At 29.7% G+C, this 12190-nt stretch overlaps 1 long non-coding RNA gene across 1 annotated transcript; it reads left to right on the plus strand.

The window, feature by feature from the left end:
* The first annotated feature begins 26 nt into the window (after positions 1-26).
* Positions 27-11811, plus strand: LOC142327709 (uncharacterized). The gene is made up of 3 exons (XR_012757070.1): positions 27-301; positions 4892-5010; positions 11696-11811. It is a non-coding gene; the product is annotated as an uncharacterized LOC142327709 (long non-coding RNA).
* The last annotated feature ends 379 nt before the right edge of the window (positions 11812-12190 follow it).

The raw sequence follows: 12190 nt of genomic DNA on the forward strand, positions 1-12190 counted from the left end.
TGTTTAAAAATATTAATATTAAACTGTCGGTGTCGGTCGGTCACTTGTTTTAAGAGAGGTGCAGTGTAGAAAATACAGTTAGATTGTGTGGTTATTTTCACAATTATTAACTCTGGCGGTTGAACAAATTAGTTGCGTAATGGACGGCAATGTCAGGGGTGGGGTGAGACAGTGAAATTACGTGCTTGACAAAGAATGAAGCGTATGGATCCAGCGGCCATCTTGGGTTGATTGCACAGTTGCATTTAGATTCTCATGTCTGTGGTTTATTTTAGATAGATTACCCTCGTTTTTGGTCGAGGTAAGAATTTTTTATATATATTATTTTAATGTAGATTAAAATAAGTGTCAGAGATACTACTAAAAATCCACCTTAATCAGACCAAAATGTTCATGTAACATAACACAATACTTCAATTACTGTTATTATTAGGACCACTGTTAAAGTATCAAGTTGTTTCTAATTCAGTCAACAGCCGACATTTTCTTAATATTTATTTTTGTAAATATGTAAAGTGCCGTTCTTACTTTTTTGTTAAAGTAAATAAATTGAATATTCAGCTAGCCTATTTTATCAGCTGATATTTTATTTTAGTAATTCATTATTAATGCACTGTTTAGGCTAAATTTTAGAGCTCTTACTGTTACTTACATAAACACTAGTATGTTTTTCAACAATGTAATGTAAAATTAGTTAAATGATAACACGTGATGATGTTCATTATTACTTATTAAAATTAATATGAACCAGAAAATTTATTATGTAGATTAATTATGCCTTACTGAGGTATTACACCAAAACAGGTTTGGGCAGTAGATTCCTTGCTTAAAATAGATGAATATATTTTACTTTTAAAGTCCAATCATTCTGATTTAACTTTTCTTTGTGTTTTACAGGCATAAAAATTTGTCAATATTTAAGCAACTTGGGTATAAGAAACTTCATTTATTATTCTCCTTAGTGTAACAAAATTTAAAATGAAATGTTTCATAAAAAAAAAAGGTTAGTGAAATTGCATTTTGTTTTTTATAACAAGAGTAATGAACTTTATCTCACGATTTATTATTTACATAAGTACTAATAATAATAATTATTCTTTGCTTTCATACTTATCTATTCATATAAGATCGATTAAAAACAATTCACACACAAGTCTATCAATTTAAAAAAAAGAGGGCATACATAATACAAACCTCTTCAGGATTAGAAAACCAGACTATTGTAATCCTTTCTGTTATGGACAAGGAAACATTAGAAACATGTATGAAATGTTTCGTGAATGAATATAAAGTAATTTGTAAAAAATAAGAATATTTATTAAAAGGATTAGGGTATGTGAAACTGTCATTATAAAGTATCAATATATATGATGATAGTTTACAGAAAGAAAAAAAAGGTTAAAAGTTTAATAAAGTTTAATGAATTTATCTTTATGATTTAGTGGCATTTTTTATTTTCCATCGGTGTATTGAAAAGTAATGAATTTTGTTCAGTCTCATATCCACCTTATTTATAAATACTATTAAGTATTACATTCTGTCTAAAAATATAAAACAAATCGGTTCTTAAAAAGATGTTAAAAGTAAATGTATTTAAAATGCAACTTGAACTTGAAGATATTTGTGCAGATCATGTACAGGTTAAATAAAGATGATTTATGCAGTTTTGAATGTAAATTAAAATGTGCAATAGATAATTTTAAGCAATCTAACATCGATCAAGAATGTAGTTACAGCAATTAAGCAAACGCAACTATAAAAGATTAATTTACAATTTTTCAGAGGTAATGTTCTTGACCGGCAACATTATTATAGTTTATTTAGTAATTTAGTATATAATAGAAATTATTTAAGTAACTTCTTTATTTACATACTTCCTTGAAGGATGAAGCATTAGCTATCATTAAAAATTTAGGTGTTTCTCATAATGCAGATTGTATTTTACAACTAAATTCCATTAACTGAGATTCATTGGATAATTTATCCAAATTAATCATCCAAGTTTATCTTTCATATTTCAGTGCTCTTGAAGCAATGAATAATCCAATCAATACATATGAATTTATTATTGTTCGGTTAACATCAAAGTTAGAATACAAACTAACTTTACAAATGTTTACATTTTTCCTTCCAGATTACGAAGGAGAAATGTTCACCTCAATTTCATAGAATCCCTTGAATTTAGAAGGCAGATGCTTGAAAATATTAATGCAAATAAGTCAAACCAGCAACAAGACATATTTCCAAGGGACAGCGATACAACATTGGAACTAAATCCTGTACTAAACATTTTAGTATAAATGATAAGCAATACTAGGAAAATAATTTTATTTATTCAAAATTTAATTATAATCAATGTCTAATTTATATTTTAATCATTATTTATATTGTTAAATAGTTTTTCTGTTGATGAACGGAAGGAATTTTTGTAACATCATAATTGTTTCAGTTTTTTAGTTAAGGGTCATTGTTGTTCAACATATTCGTGAGATTTGTTCTCAAAATCATAACACACTTCAAAAAAATAATATTAATTCTAAATTAAGATTATAAGTCTTGACAATCATAATCGTACCTCGTTTAAATTGGTCAAATAAACCATAATATTATCTACTGCATTATGTATTACCAATGATGTACATGGTAGTACTCAAACATCTCTGGTTTTACTAGATTCTGGTAGACAAGCAAATTTTTGTACTTATGAATTCACATGAAGATTAGAACTTCCATTAATGAAAAATGATATTCTTATCTTAGGAATAAATAACACTTCCTCTTTCTGAATATAGTGTTGAACCGACACTGTATTCTTTATATATGAATTTTTCACTCCAGTTACAATGCTCTGATTAGATATAAGATAGCCTACTGACATGTACCTTTGATAATATCTTATTTTAATTTGTCTCATAATCTGTTTTTTGCAGTTCCTGAATTTAATATATCAAATAAAATTGATGTCCTTATTTGAGCACAATTTTACTAAAATTTTATTAACGTACATAATTTATTTGAAACTTAAAATATCCTGTTCTCCAAGAAACCAAATTAGGAGGATATATTCTTACGTTTGTTTGCTATTAAAAATGATTTCTATTTAGATGATCTCATTACCAGATAACCTAAATAGAGTTATTCTATCAAAGAATGATATCTCCAAATTATTACAGCAGGATCGTTTTTTCACTTCACATGTGATATTCTAACAATTGCTGTACTTCTACGTCTAATTATAATTCATCCATATCGTCTAATTAAGAACACAACATATGCACTTGTAAGAGTTTTATGGAACACAAAGTCAGATACACTAAATTTCCAAATCACTCATTCTAACAATTTTAAAATTTATACTAAAAGGAATACCCTTTCCATCACAGCAAGTGTCTGTGATCCTCTAGGACTCATTGGCCTTATTATAATCATACACCATTCACCACATTAAATCTAAACCATCTGAATATAATTTTAGTACTTTTAACTACTAAGGAGTTAGATCACATACTCTTTACTTTTTCATATGTCAATCACAATCCATGTATTTCAATGGATAAAGAATCAGATCATTGATAAGCAAAGTAAGCTTAGTTCACTGGATCCATTTTGGATGATCTCTCCTATAATAACATCCTATCGTTTTTACATCTGAGTATGAAAATTCCAAAATTGTCAACTCTGAACACTTAAGACTCTTACACTGTTGTGTTACAATTAACACATTATTCGTTGCAACAAAGATACTGGATAATAATGCAAAAAGAATCATTTCGTCAATCTTTCATGTGTTTAATTTGCTTTAGATGTGATGGAAAATTCAATCCCAACAGCTTTGTCAATTACCCCTGGTAGTGATTCCTTCCTGAACATTCTCTTGTGCAGTGGCCCAATTATAATTCATCATGCAGGCAGAGATCTAAAACATTGAGTAAGCCTTGCATAGCGCTTTTTGTATGTTTAGCAGCCACTAAGGCTATTCATTTAGTTAGTTTCTGATTTGACTTGAATCATTTTTCCACCTTTAAAAGATTAATTTCACTAGATATTATATTTTCTGATAAAACTTTCATTGTTTAAACAGAATGTTTAAACAAATATTCAAACCTTTTTTACATCACAAGGAATTAGTTGGTCATTTATTCCTCCATCTCCTCATTTTAGTGGTTTGAGGGAAAGTGCAGTCAAAAGTGTCAAATATCATACGTTGTGTAATAGGAAAAACAATTCTCAACATAGAGGAATTTTATACAGTGTTGATACAAGTTGAGGTTTGTCTTAATTCTTGCCCAATTTTTGCTGTTTCCACTGATCATAGAGACACTGGCTCTCTAGGATACCAGGTTCACCAGTACATTTTCTTATTGGATGTAAAGTAAATCAGTTCTTAAAAAGATGTCGGTTTTCAAGATGTTTATCACAGATTTATCAAGATTGTGAGAGAAAGGGTTGTAACACAATTTCATAACCAATTCCTGCAAGGCAATGGGGTTTGCAATGAGATGTTGCACCATACCATACTGCCAAAAACGTAGAAAATGTTTTCGAAGAATGAAACATTCAGTGCTCTTGTGGCTAATCAATCCCACACAACCCAAATGAAAATGCAAAAACTGACCTAATTATCAGTAATATTGTTATGGTTTCATGATGAAGAAATCAAAAAAATATTAATATACTTGTTGCATGGATGCTAAATTGTGTATGAATAAAGAAAAACATATTAATTAAATATTCACAAGGTGTACAGGTATGATTTTGTATTAACATAAAGTTAATTTTTTATTAAATATCTGCATTCGGATTAATTTGCTTGCTTAAAATAAATATTTAGCATTTAAGATTATTTTATTTTTAACGTCCAATCATTCTAATTTAACTTTGTGTTTTACAGGCATGAAAATTTATCAATATTTAAGCTACTTGGGTGTAAGAAACTGTATTTATTATTGTCCTGAGTGAAACAAAATTTAAATTGAGGTGAAAAATGAAGTCTTTCATTTAAAAAAACAGGTTAGTGAAATTGCATTTTGCTTATTATAACCAGATAGTACATTATAATTTTTAGTGGTATCAACAAAATTTCATTAGTACTAATTACTAAATTATTAAAAAAAGTACTAATAATAATACTTATTCTTTGCTTTCATACTTATCTATTCTTATAAGATCGATTAAAATCAATTCACACACAAGTCTATCAATTTAAAAAAAAAGGGCATAATTAATACAAACCTCTTCAGGATTAGAAAACCAGAATATCGTGTAATCCTTTCTGTTATGGACAAGGAAAGATTAGAAACAAGTATGAAATTATTTCACTGAAAAGCACAAAACATAATTAAAGAAGAAGCATTGTTATTTGTTATTTTAACGTGCGTTTTTTGTCAAGTGGCAATAGAAATGAATATTACTGTAAATTTGCTAGACAAGCCAGACATTTTATAAATAGTGGAATTATAGTATGTATTTCTAAACAGTACCACTTTTGATCATTTTTGGTTACTACTGGTGTTGTTCTCCCAGATAACAGGGTTAAGATGACTTTACAGTATGTAGCAAAAATGCTGATGCTTTTTATGGAATCTATATTCATCCCGATTGGGGGGTTGAATTACCGTACTGTGTATCCTTTACAAAGGTGTGGTGTCAGTGAGGCAATTATGCTGTATGCTGCACCTGTCTGGGCTTACCGCTTGGCTTTTAAGTGTTATGCAGACATTTTGTTACAAGCCCAGCAACTCCTCTTTCTGGCTGTTATAAGCAGTTACAGAACAGTCTTGCAGGAGGTAATCTGTGTTATAGCCGAAGTCAAACCCAAGATGTCTTGGCTAATGAGTGTAAGGAACACTGCATTTCCAAGGGAAATAACCTATTGACATCAGAATGAAAGTAGGAGATGGAAGAGTGGAGCCTTGTCTTGGCAGGTCAGGTGGGACGAATCCCACACAGGTTGCTACACGCATGGGGTATATTTCCTATAGTGTCTGTTGTAGGTGCGATTAGATGGGTTTCCCCCAGTCAGTATATCGGCGAGTTTGGCTAGGTTTCATTTGGTGGATTCAAGTCAATGCCCGGATATTGGGACTGATGATACAGTGGAGCATGTCCTGTTAGTCTGTCTCTATACAAGGTCGAACATTCGTGAGCTGTTAGGGAACTTGAGAGAATGCATTCCTTTCTGGATCTCCACATTAACTGGATGATCTGCAAGGAGTATTCTGTAGTGGCTGGTTTTCTTCGAGCCATTTTCTTTTCTTTTTTTAGTATGGTTTTTTTTTTAAAGAGGTGGAAGAGAACCCCATTTATGAGCGCCTGAGCAGTGTCGAGCTCACTAACAGGTTTTGCAAGATGTTATTAAATATTTATGTGTTCCTGAACACTACAGACTAAACCACCCCTGGCTACCCACCCTTCTTGATACAGCTGGTGTGCATTACTCATGGAAGGGGGAAATACACCCTCACAGACATTCAAACACCATAGTTAACAGATACGGTTGGTTTTGTAGGTCTGCAGAGGGAGTTCAGTTGAGGTTTGATCACGGCAGGATCCCGGGTGGCTAGGGTTCTGGCCTAGGCATTGGATTGGTTGCAGGTAGGCATATTGGCATCGTGCCACGGTAATATTGGTATTGTTTGATTCGAATTGGGGAATTTACATCGGTGGCATCCTGACTGAGGCCTGGCTGATTACTGTGAGATGTAATCAGAGGGTCTAAAAACGACATCCAGTAAAGCCCTTTAGGGCTTGGAACAGAGGATGTGGTGTGGCGACTGGTGACGTTACCGTTCTTCCCCCTACAGGGTTGGGATGCCCAGGTAACAAAACACTATTATTGAATTTTTTTTTTATTGAATGTTGATTTAAGGAATTCTAATACATCACATTCATCAATTTATTCCAGAGTTTGAATCAATGGTGGAGTAGAATGTAAGTTGACATTAGGATCGAAATGCAGGAATGAGGAGGTATAAGTCTGCTCACATAAAAGAAAAGAGTATTTATTATAACTGAGATAGTCGTAATATGATGGGTTAGGGATTGTGATTGTTTTCTAGTAAATTCTATTAAGCATTTCTATCCCAGTATAGCTACTATCACAGCTCCTTTTAAGGAAAACAGGTGCTGAAATATTTTGTGATTGACATGGTAGTTTCCCTTTTGAGGAAGTTCCAGGTCAGTAAGTTACTTTTTTGAGTAAGTTTGTAGGATTTAGTGCTCTCACAACCAGTATAGAGTATTTAACAAATGAGTAACATTCCATCTTGGAGATTTAGTAGTAATTAATTTACCAATGCAACGGCAAGAATTGTTATGATTTAAACAAAAAGTTATTTATTAATTACTAGCAATCTGTATTCAGTTCATTATTTTAAAAATATTCTAAATGTTTTGTATATTCTTTTAAAAATTAAAAATAATTTAATTATGTAAAGAAATGTATATTCCAATTAAAACAATTTGATCACATTGCATGTAAAATTTGGAAAATTAAGCCAAAATTACCTTAATATATTGTAGTACTTTTTTTTGTTCGATATAAAATAAGATATTAATTTATGGTATGTTTTACATTTAATATACGTTTGTTGTTTGGAAACTTGATTCAGTAGTTATAATAAGGATTCTAAAGTACAGAAGTAATAAAATATGGAAACATGATGTTAATTATTAATATAATTAATGTTTAATTATTAAACATTATGTTAATCTATATCAGAGAGGACATCTGTGCATAACGCCTCTGTAATATATTTGTTCCGGACGATAACGAGAAAGTTTTTTCATGCTACAAAAAAAACTGCATCAGTAATTATATTGATGCAGTTAGTCTCATCAGTCTTTTTCATTAGTCTCATGCCACAGTTTTAAATTAGAAAGGATTTTATGTATCGGATCATTTTATGTGGTATACATTTGAGATCATTCTCTGCACCTCACACTAGAAATTTATCTTCTTTTAAAAGTATTATTTTCATTCGCTTTCAAAACACCGGTAATGTATGACTGAATATCATGCAGAGTTTTTTGTACATTCTATGCTCTGTGTTTTTTAATTAGACACTGTATCAGTGTCGTGAAGAGCCGTGCAGGTATACGGTTGAACAGTGATCTTTACCGAGGTGTATAATTTTTGATATGTTAATAAATGACTTCAGCAAAACAAGTCTTCAGCAGCTACAATGCTTGATAATACTTGTTCGCCGGTATGTTGATAGAAGATAATGCAGGGATGTTATGTGAGATTAACTAAATTGCTGACACTCGACAATGTTGAGTCTGACATCCAATTACATAGCTGTTATATAATGCTCACATGTACAATTAACAACAATTGTTTTATTAGGTTTTACATTTAGTATCTGGTTTGGAGGACCAAAAACGGTTAGCACCTTCCTTGAATTTTTCAAGGATTGCAATTGTTAATGTGTTTGATGTACTAAATAATTATTGAATTGTAAATAAACAATTAAAAAAATTATTACACATCCACAAAAATGTAAAAACTTGATTGTCTGATGACAGCCATTGAAAATGTTTAGATAAATTACAAATGTACACTTATAGTTGAGGTTGAATTTAATTTGAATATAAAATGCATCACGATTGTAATGAACGTGTTAAAGAATTGCTCTCTGTGAATAATTAATTAATGCGTGTTGCTGTAATGAGTGGAGAAAGCCAATCGATCTATAAGAAAACGCTTTTAACTGCTATACCTTAACAAGACATTATTCTAATTTGTAATATGGCTAAGTTAAAAGTTATAAGTTATAAGTGAAGGCATTCTTGCCTTACACCTTGTGTTGTTTCAAATATTTCTAGATTTTCAGTTTGTATTCTCACTTTTCCTGTTATCAGTTGTATAGATTTTTAATCGATCGTATGATCTTATTTTTTATTTTAACTGATTTCTGCTAATGAATGTCTGTTTTCTTAATTTCCATTGTTACGTTAAGTTTCAGAGGTTTAAATAATTTTGTATTTGATACTGGAAGTTTTTTATAAAATATTGTGGTAAATCATAATTTTATTTAAGCTGCTACATAAATTGCTAACTGTTATAGAGGAGTTGCTTAATGCTAGTCGCATCTACTACATCTCAACAGTAAACCCCATTTTTAATTACTCTAAGTTAAATTTCTATATGGTGGAGTAAATTAATGCTGTTCTTTTACTTCTTTTTGTCATTTTGTTTATTTGTGGTCATACAAATATCCTATTTCTTATAAAATGTGTTGACTAGAACATTTTTTGATTTTTTTTTGAAGAAATATTTGTCATTGGAAGCATTTGTCAATTTCTTTTGTCATTATGTTTTTGCAACTTTTTTAGTTAAAAAATATTTCCTTGTCGAGTCGGGAAACACTTTTATTGAGAGAAATTTTCCTTTGTTTATTTCAAGTGTAAATTCTGTAAAGGTTTATAAAGACAGAGTTTACATTTGAAATAACTTTTACCTTTAAATCTAAAAATACGGTTAGTTTGCGTACATGTAATGTATGCGACTTGCATTATATGTAATGTACTTTTTTAGTTTTCTCAAAACTATATTTTTACACAATTGACCGGTTTTCTCAATAACCAATAAAGATTCTTGCCTGGTGTTTTTGGCTGTAATTTATGCAGAAAGACACAAGGGGTTGTCAGTTTATCGGTTTAAAAAAATTATTTTTTTTTCAATGAGTGAAAAACGTGATATAAAAAATTTTTTTTAAATTCAATTTTCACTTTATTAATTAAATTTTGTTTAAGAGTTCAGTTAATTTCAATACAAAATGATCAAGGTCTACTATTCATGTAACATTAGAATACAACACTATTCAAAAATAGTCTAATATTGTTTGAACGGGACAAGTAGTTGGAAAAAGTCTTATTATCTGAATCCTATTTTTAGGTAGATTTCATAAGAAAGCTACTTATTATAAGAATTCAATAATGCTTCTTACCTTATGCTTACTGCTTTTTCATAATAGCGCTGTCAAGGGTTCCCCTCATCATCAGTTAAACTTTTTCTTTTAAACAATCGCACATTAAATTCAGAATAAAATTGTTAATGTGTAAAAATATGTAGTCATATTAAATATAATAAAATTTAAAAAAAATTGAGTACAGTACTGTATGTGTGGCTAGCTGCATAACAATTTTTTTTAAATTTTATAACTGATGAGGGAAATCCTTGAAATCATTATTACAAAAAAACAATAAGCATAAGGTAAGAAGCATTATTGAATTCTGTACGCTTAGTGGTAAACTGTTTATACTTTTGTCTTTAGCATATCTATATCTATAGATTTCACTTTCTTGTGAACATGGGCAAAATCACACGATGAAGGTGGAAATGGGTGGGGCTTTTTCGAAAATAAAAACCAATATCGCTATAACTTTCTTCTTAAGTAAAAAATCAAATTCATTTCCTACTATTCTTTGGATAAGGGCTTAAAACTTATCTAAGTAAAGTTTTTTGATATCAAAAAACTTTTTTTTGATAATGTGTTTACCGGTGAAAGTATATAAATTTTTATCCTTCATTTCCTAGTTTTCCATTGCAGTTATAAAAATATGTTCGCATAAATAATATAGGGTTAAATTAAATTTTATTTTAAAAACTTTATTAATTTATTTAAAATATATTGGCTTTTGGCCAGTACAAATTTAAAAAAAATTTAATATAAAAAGATTCTGTTTTATGATGAAAAAATTAAAATTCTTAATTTTTTAAGTTTGAATCGGTATCTGTAGATGACAGAACATAATAAATACATATACCTTGTATTTATTGTAGTGGACGTAATTATTTATTTATAATAGAGACTGAAAGATGTATTTTTTATTAGTGTATTCAATATGAACTTATACTTTGTTATCAATATGAATTCATTATGACTTATTTCATTAATAATAAGAATTTGTGACTTCATTAACTAAATACAAGTATATACAGGTTGATTCAGGAGGATAGGGCAATACTTTGACAACTCATTCTAGAGGCTAAAAATAAGAAAAAAGTTCATATAAACGTAGGTCCAAAAACGCTTTGTTAGCGAGTTAATCAGGGTTAAAGATTTCGCCCGAGTTTCAGTTCTTCCGGGTAAATTAAGTCTTTCTGAAATTCTGGGAAGGTCAATTAAGGGGCAAACTCAATTGTTCTTATGGTTTTTGAGCTGGGAAATCGACAAACATAGGTCCCAGAACTGTATCTCTCTTAGTTTCTAAGATATCCCGTGTAAAACGCCAAAAATAGGGTCAAAAACACATTTTTTTACGTTTGACGTAGAATAACGTTGTTAAATTTGTGATAAATCGTACATTTTTTAAACATAAATTGTAGAGAATTTAATTATAAGAAGATTGATGTAAATAATGTCAACCTTGCTGTGTGCCATTTCCATGGCGTAAACGATTTATTTAAGCAAAATCATAATAATTTTAAATATGAAAAATTTTGTATGGATTTATGAGTTACATTTTGTTTTAACCTCGTATAGAAAGTTACATTTATGGAAGTAGGAAAACATTTTAACGAATCTATGCAGATAGCTTTGCATGGAATAGAAAAATCTAGAGATTGGCCAAATTGTCAACTGTTTTTTAAGTACCAAAAGTAATAATATTAACATGTAGTGGATTAAGGATATTTCATTAATAATTTTTTTTAAAAACTTAATTTGTTAAATAAAGAATGTTTGCTCAGGAAATGGAAACATTTCAAAATGGAGTTTTGAACTTCAAGATCCACAATGGTATGACAGAAAGACATACACCAACAATCTATAAAGAACTTCAAATACCTTTATCAGGCATGATGGGTAAAATTGCATGTACTAGTATAATATAAATGTTGTTATAATGATACTGCAAACTATTAATCACTGTCTGCACAATTCAATGGTTATAAAAGAGATAACGAAACGTCTGTATGTATGTAGTTGTAAATTCCATTAAATAAAATAAATTATTACACAAATTTTATGCAAATCTATCATTTATTCCATCGAGTGAATTATTCTATTATTATTATTATTTACTATGAACTAAATTCATTTGATAAATTTAACTGACTTTTGTCCTGTCAATAAAGTATATTTTACGATTCTTCTCAATAGTAGTGGACTGTATAAAGTAATTTGTAAATCTATGCCTATTGTGTGTGACCTTAACTAATAGTAGTTAAATGAAAGAAGAAATT

The sequence above is a fragment of the Lycorma delicatula genome, chromosome 7, assembly GCF_047948215.1.
Source record: "Lycorma delicatula isolate Av1 chromosome 7, ASM4794821v1, whole genome shotgun sequence".
Lineage (NCBI taxonomy): Eukaryota > Metazoa > Arthropoda > Insecta > Hemiptera > Fulgoridae > Lycorma > Lycorma delicatula.